The sequence below is a fragment of the Rhipicephalus sanguineus genome, chromosome 4, assembly GCF_013339695.2.
Source record: "Rhipicephalus sanguineus isolate Rsan-2018 chromosome 4, BIME_Rsan_1.4, whole genome shotgun sequence".
NCBI lineage: Eukaryota > Metazoa > Arthropoda > Arachnida > Ixodida > Ixodidae > Rhipicephalus > Rhipicephalus sanguineus.
The window spans coordinates 18,329,665-18,342,264 of record NC_051179.1 but is presented as its reverse complement, the minus strand read 5'-3'; positions in this window follow the sequence as shown (position 1 = coordinate 18,342,264).

Genomic DNA, 12,600 nt, shown 5'->3' with positions numbered 1-12,600 from the left:
GAACGCTATCGCTGTTGACACGTGCACAACTGCAACGCCACAACTAATTTTCGACCTCTGGGTGGTTTAGGGGCCCTTTAACCATTCAAGGCAAACGGCATATCTTTGTTTGCAATCAGGCATTTAGCATAGAGCTCAGTATTCGTTTCAATAAATAAAACCACAAAACGAGCATCAGAACCGCATGACGGATGATAAGGTGTCTGTGAACAGTGGGAAGACCCTCCCACGCGTTCCTAGTAGAGATTAGGTTGCAGCTACTTTGTACTTCACACGAGGGCTTCGAATGACGTCAAACGGCCCTTCCTTGTCCCCACGTGTGTTTCCCGCTTTCATATATAAAAGGTATACGTGTCTAGCATCATATATAAAAGGGATACCTGTCTAGCATCATACATTAAAGGGACACCTGTCTAGCAACTCATTTAGTTTATTCTAACACTGCCATGGGTAGACCACGGAAATTAAGCACACCAGATCAACAGCGTGAATACAATGCTCGACGAAAGGAACAAATACGTCTTGCTGAAAATGGTCTAGGAACTAATCACGGTCTACCGCAGCGACCACAAAGCGATTATCGCTACCATTACTTTAAAGTAATAATAAAACATACCCCCCCCCCCTTTCCCCTCCATCAGCATGTGTGGTGTTTGATGCAGCTTCGCTGGACATTCACGTTCGCAGGGCGGTATGGCGGCCAATTTTTTTCTTAATACATTTAATTTCTTCATGATACATACTTCCTCCACAGAAGAAGAAAGGTTTGCTCTGACAGGAGATCTTGATCGAACTCTGTGAAACGTGTCGATCTAGTTTGAGTGTTAGCGCAATAATAGTGTTTGGTTTCCTTTATCTTTCTCTCATCACGAACATTATGCAAATCGGAAACAACCGTAAATACAAAAGTCGTAAGTGATCTCCCCCACAACTGCCATTGTCTCACCGTCTGTTAAGTTTACTTTGCTTTCTCTTCCGACCGGACCCAATCTTCAATCTCTCCTTTTCGGTGCATATCGTATTTTCTCATTATGCTGCCAAACCACCTCGCCGGCTTCTCCTCCGCAGCCTTGCATGAAGTATGCGTGACCTTGAGTGTGCCTCGCACGTGATCGTTCCGAACACCATCTCCTTGTCACTCAACACATCCATCTCGGCATTCTCTTTCACTTGGGACCCTTTGAACGTCATTCTTACTTATCGGATGTGTTTCTATTTCCCGTTGTTCTGTTAGTCCTACAGGTGGTTCACTGGAAAATGTGACCGACGATTGGGGTAGCTATATATGTTGTAGCACTGAGATGGCAGCTTACGAAAAGCGTCCGCTCTTCAGTCAGGTCAGGGTGATTTGTAAAGCAGCTCTGACTTCGCACAATATATAGAAAAATGCCGCGCGGGTGATAAGTGCCCACTAGATCGCCCCTACAGTACCGGTGTCAGATGGTGCACTGCTGATTGCGATCGAGCCCGATCCTAATTATATTGCTCAATAGAGATTAACTTCCTCCTGCAGCTTGAGGAAGGAAAAAAGAATGCGAGTCCAATTTGCTACACTGCACTGCTGGAAGTGCTAGGTACAACGACCATGCTCTTATAATCATCATCATAGGGGGAAGCCTACGTTCATAGTCACTGCATGAAGATGGCATCTTTCAGTGATGCCCAATAGACCGCGACTTACACAAGCTCATTCCACTTCACGGCTGCAAAATGCATTATTTCATCATTCCACTTAACCGACTGTCGTCCTCGGCCGGGCTTCCCATCCGTTGGTAGTCGTTCTGATGAATGGCATTCCGCAGTGCGCTTATACGTTTTCCGGTGCTCTACTTGCCGTCTGAATATTGCCACGTAGCCGTGAGTTTGAGTAAGGAAGCTGTGCTCGCGTAACCTGGCGAATAAACTTGACTATCCTCGTCCTGCGCGTAACCTTAAGAGAATGATCTCAGAACGATCGCGAAGCTTCCCGAACTTACGGCGCGGTCTGCGCCAAGCGTTGCTAAGAGTTTGTGTGAGTGAAACCCGAATGCATCAAAATAAAACAAGAAAAGCGCGTGGCAATATTAAGATATAGGTGTAGTTCTATTGAGCTTAACGCTTTTACGCATGCTCTCCCGGCTCATTGTATGCAGGTAGTGCCAACTTCACTTCTTCAAGAGCTTCCCGGTGTGCGGATCAGCACGCCCAGGTTTTCACAATGGGATCGAGACTACTTTGTCGTCACCACATCGAATTTCTGCACCGCAATACTTGCCTGGATTGACTTTGTCGACAATTATGCGAGGGGAAAAAATCCAGGAGTGACTTAGTTGTAATTTAAAGCTAGCCGTCTCCAAGATGCATTTTCCTGGTAATGGTATAGCATTAACAGGAAAACCACCATTAAAGGCGTTTGTCAAACTCATATAATTGAGCTGTTATAACAGCTTAATTATATAAGTTTAACAAACGCCTTTAACGGTGGTACCTGACCCGCTCTTTTGGCACACTGCATTTTTACTTACTCGTAGATTTTTATCCCGTTTTCGGCCTGCTATCGTCCCAATAGCGGCATCGCATTAAAAAGGAAAAGTAAGAAACAAAGCCAAAACCAAGTGGCTTCGAACATTTGGCAGGGCCCTCTGCACCATCACTATACCGCCTCTTTGCGCAGGGAAGAACGAGTTTCGCGACGTGGCGTCCGCAAGAATGCACACCGGCGCCGCAGTTGGGCTGTCATGCTCGGCGCCGCTCTGTCTGCGACCGAAATCCGCTTTCCCCGCAACACGCGGCGAGGACCGAGAGGCGCTCTCCTCCGACCGTTCGCTTTTAACGGCCCTCTCGGCAGGGCTCTCTGCTGTGACGTATAGAGGCGATTGGCGGTGCCTCCTCCGCGTGCGCGTACCGACCGCTGGACCGAGCCGAACGAGCCGCGGCTCGTTTCGCTGAAGGACGAGCGGCGCCGATGTCCGTCCCACCTTCCCTCTGACCTTTCTTTGTAGGCACGAGCGTAAAGATGGCCAGCGCTGCCGTAATAACCCTTTCCGAGGACGCTCGCGCGTCAAACTGGAGGAGCAAGACGTGCACGTGCCTTACGGTGCGTCGTTTCCATCAGGTGGCCGCGACTGCTGTGGAATGGTGGGTGGAAGGGGGGACGAAGTATGAGGTGCGCTGATCTTGTATGTTGCGCTGCGCGGACATTGGAGCAGGCCGCTACGACATTTGCGCTTGGGTGCAAACAAGAAAAGGGTTGTGGCGCAACCGAAGAAGTGCACGTGGCACAGAATACAAGCGAAGCAAACATCGGCCAATTTAAGGCGAAAGCCTTAGGTGCCTCATCAAACGCCAGAAGTGGCCGTCGGCGCCAACACGAGTGATGCGAAAAATCACCACCATGCGATGACGTCACCTGATGACGTCACATGATAACGTCATCACAAGACATCGCCGCTTGCTCAAAAGTAGGCCTATCCCGGAGGCAATGCAAAACCAAGTTGGGTGCAGAAAGCTTTCGGAGGTGAATCAATATATACAACGATTGAGAAGAAGAAGATTGCTTTCGCCTTCGAGTCGCCTTAGGCAAATGCATAAGGGACCCTGTGAGTTCTTTTCCTGCGCTGGTCGCGACACGACGGAATACCACCTATAGAGTCCCGGTCTCACACCTTGCTCCAATATAAGAGACGCCCCAACGATGAACACTGTATATGCAACTCCCAGTGACGACGATCGCAACTGCCCTCAGATGTCGCGCACATACCCGCAATCCCAACCTGAACTCTGCGACACCGGCCGACGACGCGAGCTCATTCGTCGCCACCGGGGCCGCCGTGGCCGCGCAGTGGCGGTGCGCGTTCCTCGTCTGATGAAGTTCGCGGGCCGGGTGATTTACGCCGAGAAGCGCATACTTGGCGCCTTTTATGAAGGGCTCCTCACCTTCAGTGGGGACCGCGCCGCCGATTTCATCCGCGCGGTTTCTCGGAACGGGCCCCCGAGAAGACGAGACAAGAAGACGAGTTCCGGCTCGCACGGGCCGCAATCGAAGAACGGGGCGTCCTTCGAGCACGCTAGGGACACGCGCGCGCGGTCGCCGAGGGAAAAGGCCTCCATAAATTGCGCCCATTGCAAAAGGCGCCCGTCTTCTTCCTTTCGCACCTCGGCGAGGCGTCGCGGATGACCGCTCCCTCACTCTCGATCGACAACCATGACGAGTCCTTTCTCTTCTCAGGCCGGCCACTCATTTGGCGCGTCGTTTGCCGCACTCCTATCCGTGGCGTTTACAAGCCTGTCCCCCCACACCGCACTCTCTGTCGGGGCTTCGATTTTTGGCTCGCCGCTCCTCCGTTCAGTCAGGCTGGCAGCTTTCCCTCCTGGATAGCTCAGAAAAGCCGACATTGCTGTAAATAATGAAAGTAGTGCACGAAAGAGCAATAAAAAAAAATATCGGACAAGATCCGTCGCCCGAGGGGTTTGTGTTGAAGACGAGAACGGTTGTGAGTGGGTAATCCGCTTTCTTTTTTTTTTTCTGCAAAATAACTACTTATAGTATAACGTAGTACCGTTATGCCAGTGATGTTTCGGTCATCTCGGCTCAAATACGCGCGGTTGCATACACCCCCCCCCCCAAAAAAAAAAAAAATCAATAAAAATTATCTAAGGTTCGTATCGTCTCCACTATTAAAGCAATACTATAAATTGAAACACCAATCAATTTAGACTAACAAATTATTCTTTGAAAACTCTATTACCGTTGATTTAGATTCATTATTAAAAAAGGAAAGGAAGGTCGAAGTTCCATTTCTGAATTTCGTGCCAAAATTTCAACACATAAATATCAGTGTGACGTCACATATTAGCTCTTTTTCTTCTTATTCTGGTCATTTTACCCCGGCGAAATTTTCTGAAAATTGCTGATTTACGTTGCTTAGAACGGTTCGATCGCGGCAGCATTTCGACGGAGGAGAAATGCTACAGGCCCGTGTACTGTGCAATGTCAGTGCACGTTAAAGAACACCAGATGGCCGAAATTTCCGTAGCCCACCACTACGGCGTCCCTCATAATCATGTCGTGGTTTTGTGATGTTAAACCTCAGATATTTTTACGTAGCTTAGAACAGATATTATTATGCTGCTTGAAACAATATTACGTTGCTTATAGAACATAATGTTTCCGCGTTTTGCCAAGTACAGTATTCCCGTGATGGGAAATACCTGCAAAACAAATTTGCATGCACTCCAGAGTCTGCAAGCTCAAGGGCGTGCCTCGGTCTTCCGAAATGTACATCTACAGCGGCAACAATTGTCATTGCAGGAGACCATCCTATGTCAACGTACGTAACCACCCTCAAGGCGCATATTCGACACCTTGCGGTATCTTCGCACCATCTCTCACCTTTACCTGCAGAAAGGTCGCACACAACATTCAGCCGTGCTATTGCTGCCCACAGTACTTCTTTGCACTCGAACTATACGCTTGCAGCAAGAATGTCCTAGCCTTTAGGGTGCCTCCATCGACCCGAACTGCGCCTTAACATGCCTGGAGTTACGAAGAAAAGAAGAATATCATCGGTTGTCCTTAAACAGAGCGCCCTACTGTATTTAATTGAGGTGTACGTACAGTGCTCACACCCATGTTTACGCTGATGGTTCAGTTATGACTACATGCTCAACCGCCGCCGTAATAATTCCGGCAAGATATATCACAATATACAGCACAAAATGTTTCACGCGACCTCAACTACAGCTGCATGCAGAACTAGTAGCCCTCCGTGCTGCTCTTCAGTTTGTCTTGTCATAGAGCAGGCACCTAATTCGTGGTCGGCCCCGCCACGGTGGTCTAGTGGTTATGGCGCTCGGCTGCTGGCCCGAAGGTCGCGGGATCGAATCCCGGCCGCGGCGGCTGCATTTTCGATGGAGGCGAAAATGTTTGAGGCCCGTGTACTTAGATTTAGGTGCACGTTAAAGAACCCCAGGTGGTCGAAATTTCCTGAGCCCTCCACTATACGGCGTCTCTCATAATCATATCGTGGTTTTGGGACGTTAAACCCCAGATATTATTATCATTAATTCGTGATCTGCGACAGCAAAGCAGCCCTCCAAAGTCTACCGTCCGCTTTACGTCATGGTTCACATGAGCAGCTCGTAGCGGAAATGATCAAGCGGACGCAGCTGCGCGGTCCGCTCACGATGGCGTCAGCAGTATCGCCATTCCCCTTTCAAGATCGGACGCCGCAAAAGAACTTGGTGTGCTAGCCCGTCGTCTAACGTTGGACTTGTGGTCAGCGACATTTACAAGTGCACGGCTGCATACCTTGGACCCTGTTCTTGAACTACGTATTCTCGTCCAGCCTGTCACGACGTGGCTCTACCCTGCTGGTCCGTTTGTGGCTTGGAGTAGCCTCCTCAAATAGCTATTCATTTATTAGAATGGCTGAGAGCCCGTCATGTGAAGTCTGCGGGCGCAGCGAAACAGTCGCGCACCTTTTATGTGAGTGCGCCCGCTTCAACTCCGAAAGAGCGGCCCTCTCAGCCGCACTAGGCCAGCTTGACAACCGCCCTCTCACGGAGAACAAAATCCTAGGGCCCTGGCCTACCCGGTCTTTAACACGAGCCGCTCTGAGGGCGCTATGGCGGTTTCTTCAAGCAACCGGACTGAATGACAAACTGTGACTGGTGGCAGAAAATGTCTATGTAGTACTTGGACGGTGCTACGGTTGGGGCTTTTTTTTTTTTTTTGTCGCCTGCTGTCGTCACGAACTCTTCTTCTCTTTCATTCTTTTACATCCCCTTTCCCCTTCTCAAGCACAGGGTAGCAAACCGGAGGCTTCCTCTCTTTCCTCGATCTTTCTCTCTCTCTCTCTAGAGCATAATGCAATTGATTTTTACAGATAAAGAATTATGTAAGCCCTAACAGTCGTCAAAATCTGTGACGTCACGGAGAGTTGGGGTTTGAAACACAAGCGGCGGCGCCACCACTGTTCTTTTTTTTTTTTTTTTGCTTGATTCCCCGCTCACCAAGCGTCTTCTAGCGGCAAGAGTGGTGCTTTTAGTATAGTGAAAGGGACGTTTACTAATACGGTATATCCAAATCGTTTTTCTCTTTAGTGGCCCATTAACAAGCACAGTGCTAATCAATGTGAAGTTCTTTCCGTATTTGTTTTTCTTCCTTTCTTTCTTTGCGCTCTGGTGCTTGAAAAACGCCTCACTGTTCAATAACCGGTGCGCAATAATCCCAATCAATCGTTTCCTTTATTTCTTCGGTATCAGCGCCAGCCGAGCTTTCGCGCCGCATCGCCCGACTGCGATCGCGTGGATGTCGATTTCGCTGGTGCTTCTTTCTTTCTTTCTTTCTTTCTTTCTTTCTTTCTTTCTTTCTTTCTTTCTTTCTTTCTTTCTTTCTTTCTTTCTTTCTTTCTTTCTTTCTTTCTTTCTTTCTTTCTTTCTTTCTTTCTTTCTTTCTTTATTTATTTATTTATTTATTTATTTATTTATTTATTTATTTATTTATTTATTTCAATTCACGTCATTTAACAGATATAACACGCACGGAGATATATTTGTAGTGGTTCAGAAGAGATGTATCGCGCGGTCCTGTACGCCCCGTTATCCTTCCGCCCTTTCTTTCTGTCTCCTTTGCTGCTTCTTTTCCAGAGCGCACAAACAGGTCTCATCACGTGCGCATACGCGTGCCTGCAATCGGGCGACGGGTACCGCGAGTCACTTCACTGCACCGTGCTACGTTTAACGACGCAATGCGTGTACAGGGACCGGTGTCAATTACCCTAATTGCCGGCACGGGACGCGCGCGCGATCATCTTCGTGTTGACGCCGTTCATTATCGCGCATGCTTTCGCCGGCTCAAAATCGAGCACCGTCCCCTTCAGAGCGTTCTATACGGGCAGAGGAGGGCGCTCCAAGCACCGTCGGGAAAACTATCTGTTTAGTTGGTCGTAGCTCGTGGCTTTCTTTTCGTTAACGTCAAACTATAGTATATTAGTCAATTGCGCTTCGAGACAACTGCACTCGTCTGTTGTTGTTGTTGTTGTTGCTGCTGCTGCTGTAGTAGTAGTAGTAGTAGTTGTTGTTGTTGTTCCCTTCAGCATGTCGAATTGCCCATGAGCCAAATGCGTTTTCGAAGACTGAATGCATGGTCTCCAATCCCGTGTCATTAAATAAGTTGTTGGCGTCTTGGTGTACCATGATGCGGGACATTTTCTAAGGCGATACATGTGTCTTCTTCAACCAAGCCACAATCACACTGCGGAGTTTCGGCGCTGCCAATTATGTATTAAAAGGGTTCCGTGTAGGCGGTGTCCGTCTTTGCATTAAAATAGCACACAAAACAACCAACCTTCATATTCTAAGCTTCCATATTGCTAGCGAACACGCACAAAGGACGACATAGAAAGAGACAGGACAGGTCCTTTGTGCGTGTTTGCTAGCAATATGGAAGCTTACAATCAATGCCAACTAGCCCAGCTTAATGCATTAACTTCATATTCTCCCATCTAAAGAATAAAAACATCGAATATGTTTGCTTCTGGAGAGACACACGGGTTGTATTATTCATGACAGGAAATTGCTGCGAATCGGAGAGAAAATGAACACAACTTTTGAAGAGGACCTATACACGGGTTCATATCACTGTACTGCATTCTTTTGTTTTATATTTGTGTTTTTATCTGTAAACTTATTCACGCGCCCCGTTCACTATATAGTCACCTACATTGAAGTCGCTTGTTGTCATAACTTCATGAGCATTTCTTTTCCTCTAAAGATACTGTATCTATAACTGGATGAGTCATATACTGCATTTGACACTCGTTACAGTCGGAAAAAACATGCACAAGTGGCCAGTCACATTTAATAAAATTTCCAACAAAAGCTATTTTTATTATCGAAGGGGTGCAATAATTTGGGAATCATAAAAAAAGCACGTTTTGATAATAGGTGTAATTCTGTTTATCCGAACTTCGTCTATCCAATGTCCACTGTGTATAAAACAACGACGCCGAGGAACGCCAGACTGCCCATGCAGTTGCAGAGACACCTGACGTCACACACACAATATTACGGGGCGATCCTGCCTCGGCTTCAGCAACGTTTCTCTCTCTCCCTCTCATTACTTTTTATTCTAGTTATATTTATCTATCATTTTAGTATCGCCTGGATCATAAACGACTACAAGCATCTCTTTATTTTTTGTTCTTTTTTTTCCTATCTCTTTATGAGCAGTAACATGCCACGGTTTGGGAGAAGGGTAGGGGGGGGGGGGGGACGCCTGTTGCAGCGATATCACGCAGGGCAGCAGCAAAAGTACCTGTGTCATTAAGAGCATGGTTTGCTTTCTGTTGTGAACGTTGTACTTCGTGAATGCTGCCTATCTGGCTGTGAGATACAGAACCGAATAAAGAACAAAAAAAGAAAATAAAGATTGAAGGCTGGAGAACAGAAACATTCGGGCCGACAGGCAGGCGCCCTGTCCCTCGCATGGCTTTACACTCGCGTATATGCATGCACCGTTAATCCAATTACGGGGCCGTGAGGTGCGGGTTTCCCTTCTCCCCAGTGAGCACTCACCGATGATAGCAGCGCGGGACGGCGAGTGTAAAAAACGCACTAGCTACTCGATGTATGTTCATGTCCTTGCGGTCGTAATTAAGTTGTTGAATCCGTTTTGCTTTTCGAATTTTTTTTTCTTTCTTCTTTACGCCAATGTGCGATAGCGGTAGAGTCGCCAGCGCGGTGAGCGTCGAAACATGTACAGTGGACAGAGATATAACCGTGAGTTTGGAGTTGATGTTTCTTGTGTTTTGTTTCTTGTAGCGAAGAAGACTGTTGGCTCACCGACGCCGGATCTTCGTCGTTGTTGTACCCTTTGAGCGCAGTTGCCAGAAGCTAGGATGTTGTTAGTTCTGTATGGATATTGGAATCGGAAAGTTACAAGGCGACACATGAGGTTAGAGGGACTATTTGCATACATTTAGAGAAAATTGAAGAAAATTGCGCCATTGTTTTTTAATACGGTTTTAATATATTTTTTTTTTATTTTGGGGCGATACTAGAACCATTGCGATAAGCTATAGTCCACTAAGCAATGCTTCGGAAATGCTCTGTGAGGAGTTCAACCGCTTCTGCCAAAAAGTGCATAATGGAAGTTGATGTACTTTAATATCCACGTTAATTCTACACTGTCGTTGATTTCGTAGTCGCGATCACCGCATGCTTTAATAATAAAGCTTTAACGTCGTCACTTGAGAAGGTCAAACCTGACAGGTTTGTCGAATACCTTCTCCCGTCACAACCGATGTCTTCATAGTTTATGACATATGACACCGAATAGTGGATTGCCAAACCAGTCTCGAAAGTGGGACACCTTTCGCCCGCATGCACGAACGCAAATGCTGCGCCTGTATGCAGTCGCCAGTTGTAGCTCAGGGGTTTATCCACTGCCCCCAGAAAGGCGTGCACCCTGAAGTTTCCCAGTGCCGCTCAGAGGGAATACTGGGGAACATGCGCACAACACTATCGCCGGCACTAGCCGACTGAGCGTTCGTTTTACGTTTTGCGGACAAGTTGACCGTGTGTCGCTCATATATGTATCCACGTGGACTCTATGAGAAGCAAAACGCGATGAAGGCGGGTAATAAAACTTCATAAAACTAAACGGCATGCGTACTTTCATGATATGCAAAGCTTAATCATAGACAGGCTTTATGCTTACGCAGCACATCATTCAGAAACTACGAAGAAGTGTAAGCACCGAATGAGATGCGCACTGTAAGACGTGTTGAGGCAGCGGTGTATGGGCACAGAAGACCCGAGCGCTCGAAATGGGCGTGTGTATGGGGCCGTGATCGGCGTATAGTGATAACATTCTGGTATCCTCAGCAGAAAGCAGTGCGCACAGTGTTTCTACTGCCATCCCATTTGCGTCCTCGCAAATGCCATTATGGAGAGAGCAAACAAGTGTTCCACAGCTGTCAAGGTGCACCGAAGACGTCCGGACTCCAATGCACTGCACCATGCCTCTCACCAGTTTACCCTCGAGCCCACTGGTCCCGGATGGGCATTCAAGCGCGCTTTCGTGGAAGGCGACCGCCGTGCTCGCTGCCGGACCTGACGCTTCAGCCGGTCGTCCGTGCAGCAGACTCCGCGAAGACGCAATGCCATCCGGCGATCCCCGGGACTTGAAGCTGGACACGCAGACAAAGCGCGCGCCCTAGAGAAAGCAGAAGAAGCGGATGTCGTCCAGCGCGCGCGAAGAGAAAATTGCCCGGGGACCACGACACGTCCCGTCGGCTGCACCGCAGCAGTTGCGTGCAACGCGGCGACATCCACGCAACGGTGTACCGTCCTGTCGGGATCGACGGCGATTCGTTGCAGAAAGCACGGTGCGTTCTTTGTCGGCTGGGTTGCAGAACGTGTGTTTCGGAATGAGCTGATTGATTGATTTCTTATCTAGGATAATGTGCTAATAAGATAAAAGAAAAGAACAGCTGCAACTACAAAGGGGGATGGAGGAAAGAAAATGGACGTAGAACGGGGTCAATTATTGGCACCCTGTTACGATCGGTGGACATCCGAACATACCCACTTATGTTTTTGCAGACATTGTGCATTCTCGAATGCCTTCGCTCGAAAGTAGTATACGGGCGGCTGGTCTGATAGAGTGTAAGAATGTTTTGTCATCTGGTCACTGTCTACCACAGAAAGCATACTTTCTACACTTACCGAGAGATCTGTGTAACCTTGCGCGCTCTAGTCGAGAGGCGGCACTTCGTTAGGTGCTCCATATTTCGTGTTCCCTGCTGCATGGAAGTGAGCTGCGCGTCCCGGAGCCTACGGGGGCCGCCGCCCGACTAGGGTCGAACAATGGAGAGCGCGAATGACAGCGCGTCGCCCGGGGCGGCGAGCGTATGTGCGTGCGTGTGTGCGAAAGAGAGGGCAATTACCGCCGGGCACAGCAGCAGCAGCGATGGCGACGGTGTGGAGGCCAATTGCCAGCACGGCGGCCGCCGACGAAACCGTTTCACCTTCGATTTCGTCCGCTCCGGTCGGGTGCCCTTCGACCAAGGCGGCGATCGATCAAGATGCCACGGCTTTCCTCTCGTCCCTCCGGCCGCCGCCAACAAAGTTGCTGCTTTGTCACCGCCGCGGCTCTGCATGCTGACTCGGCACTACTTGGTCCTGTCTGCAGCGGTGACCGTCTTCTTCGCCCGACTGATGCTTGTTTGCTACGAGCGCTCGGCTTTTTTGCGCGAGGTCGCCGGGCTGACGCCACAGCGACCTCCTCCTCGCCCCCGGACGCCTCTGTTGAACCATTGTGCGCCGCCGTCGAAGAAGACCACGACGATGTCGAACAGACACGCCTCTTCTTGCGGCCCGCCGCGGCAGCTTCGTTTTCCCAAGCGCCAGACATTGCGCCAGTGCCGAGGACCAGAGCGCCCCGTGCACTGGGTAAACAGGCCTTCGAAGAACTCGCTCGGCGGCAGGTGGACTGGACTGGGCGGGAGTCGCAATTAAAGGACCGCGCGCCATGTGTGTCGCCGTCACCGGTACTAGCCCCCATCCGCCACCGCCTCTTCGTCATCCTGCTCGGAGAAAAGCGGGTCGGACGAG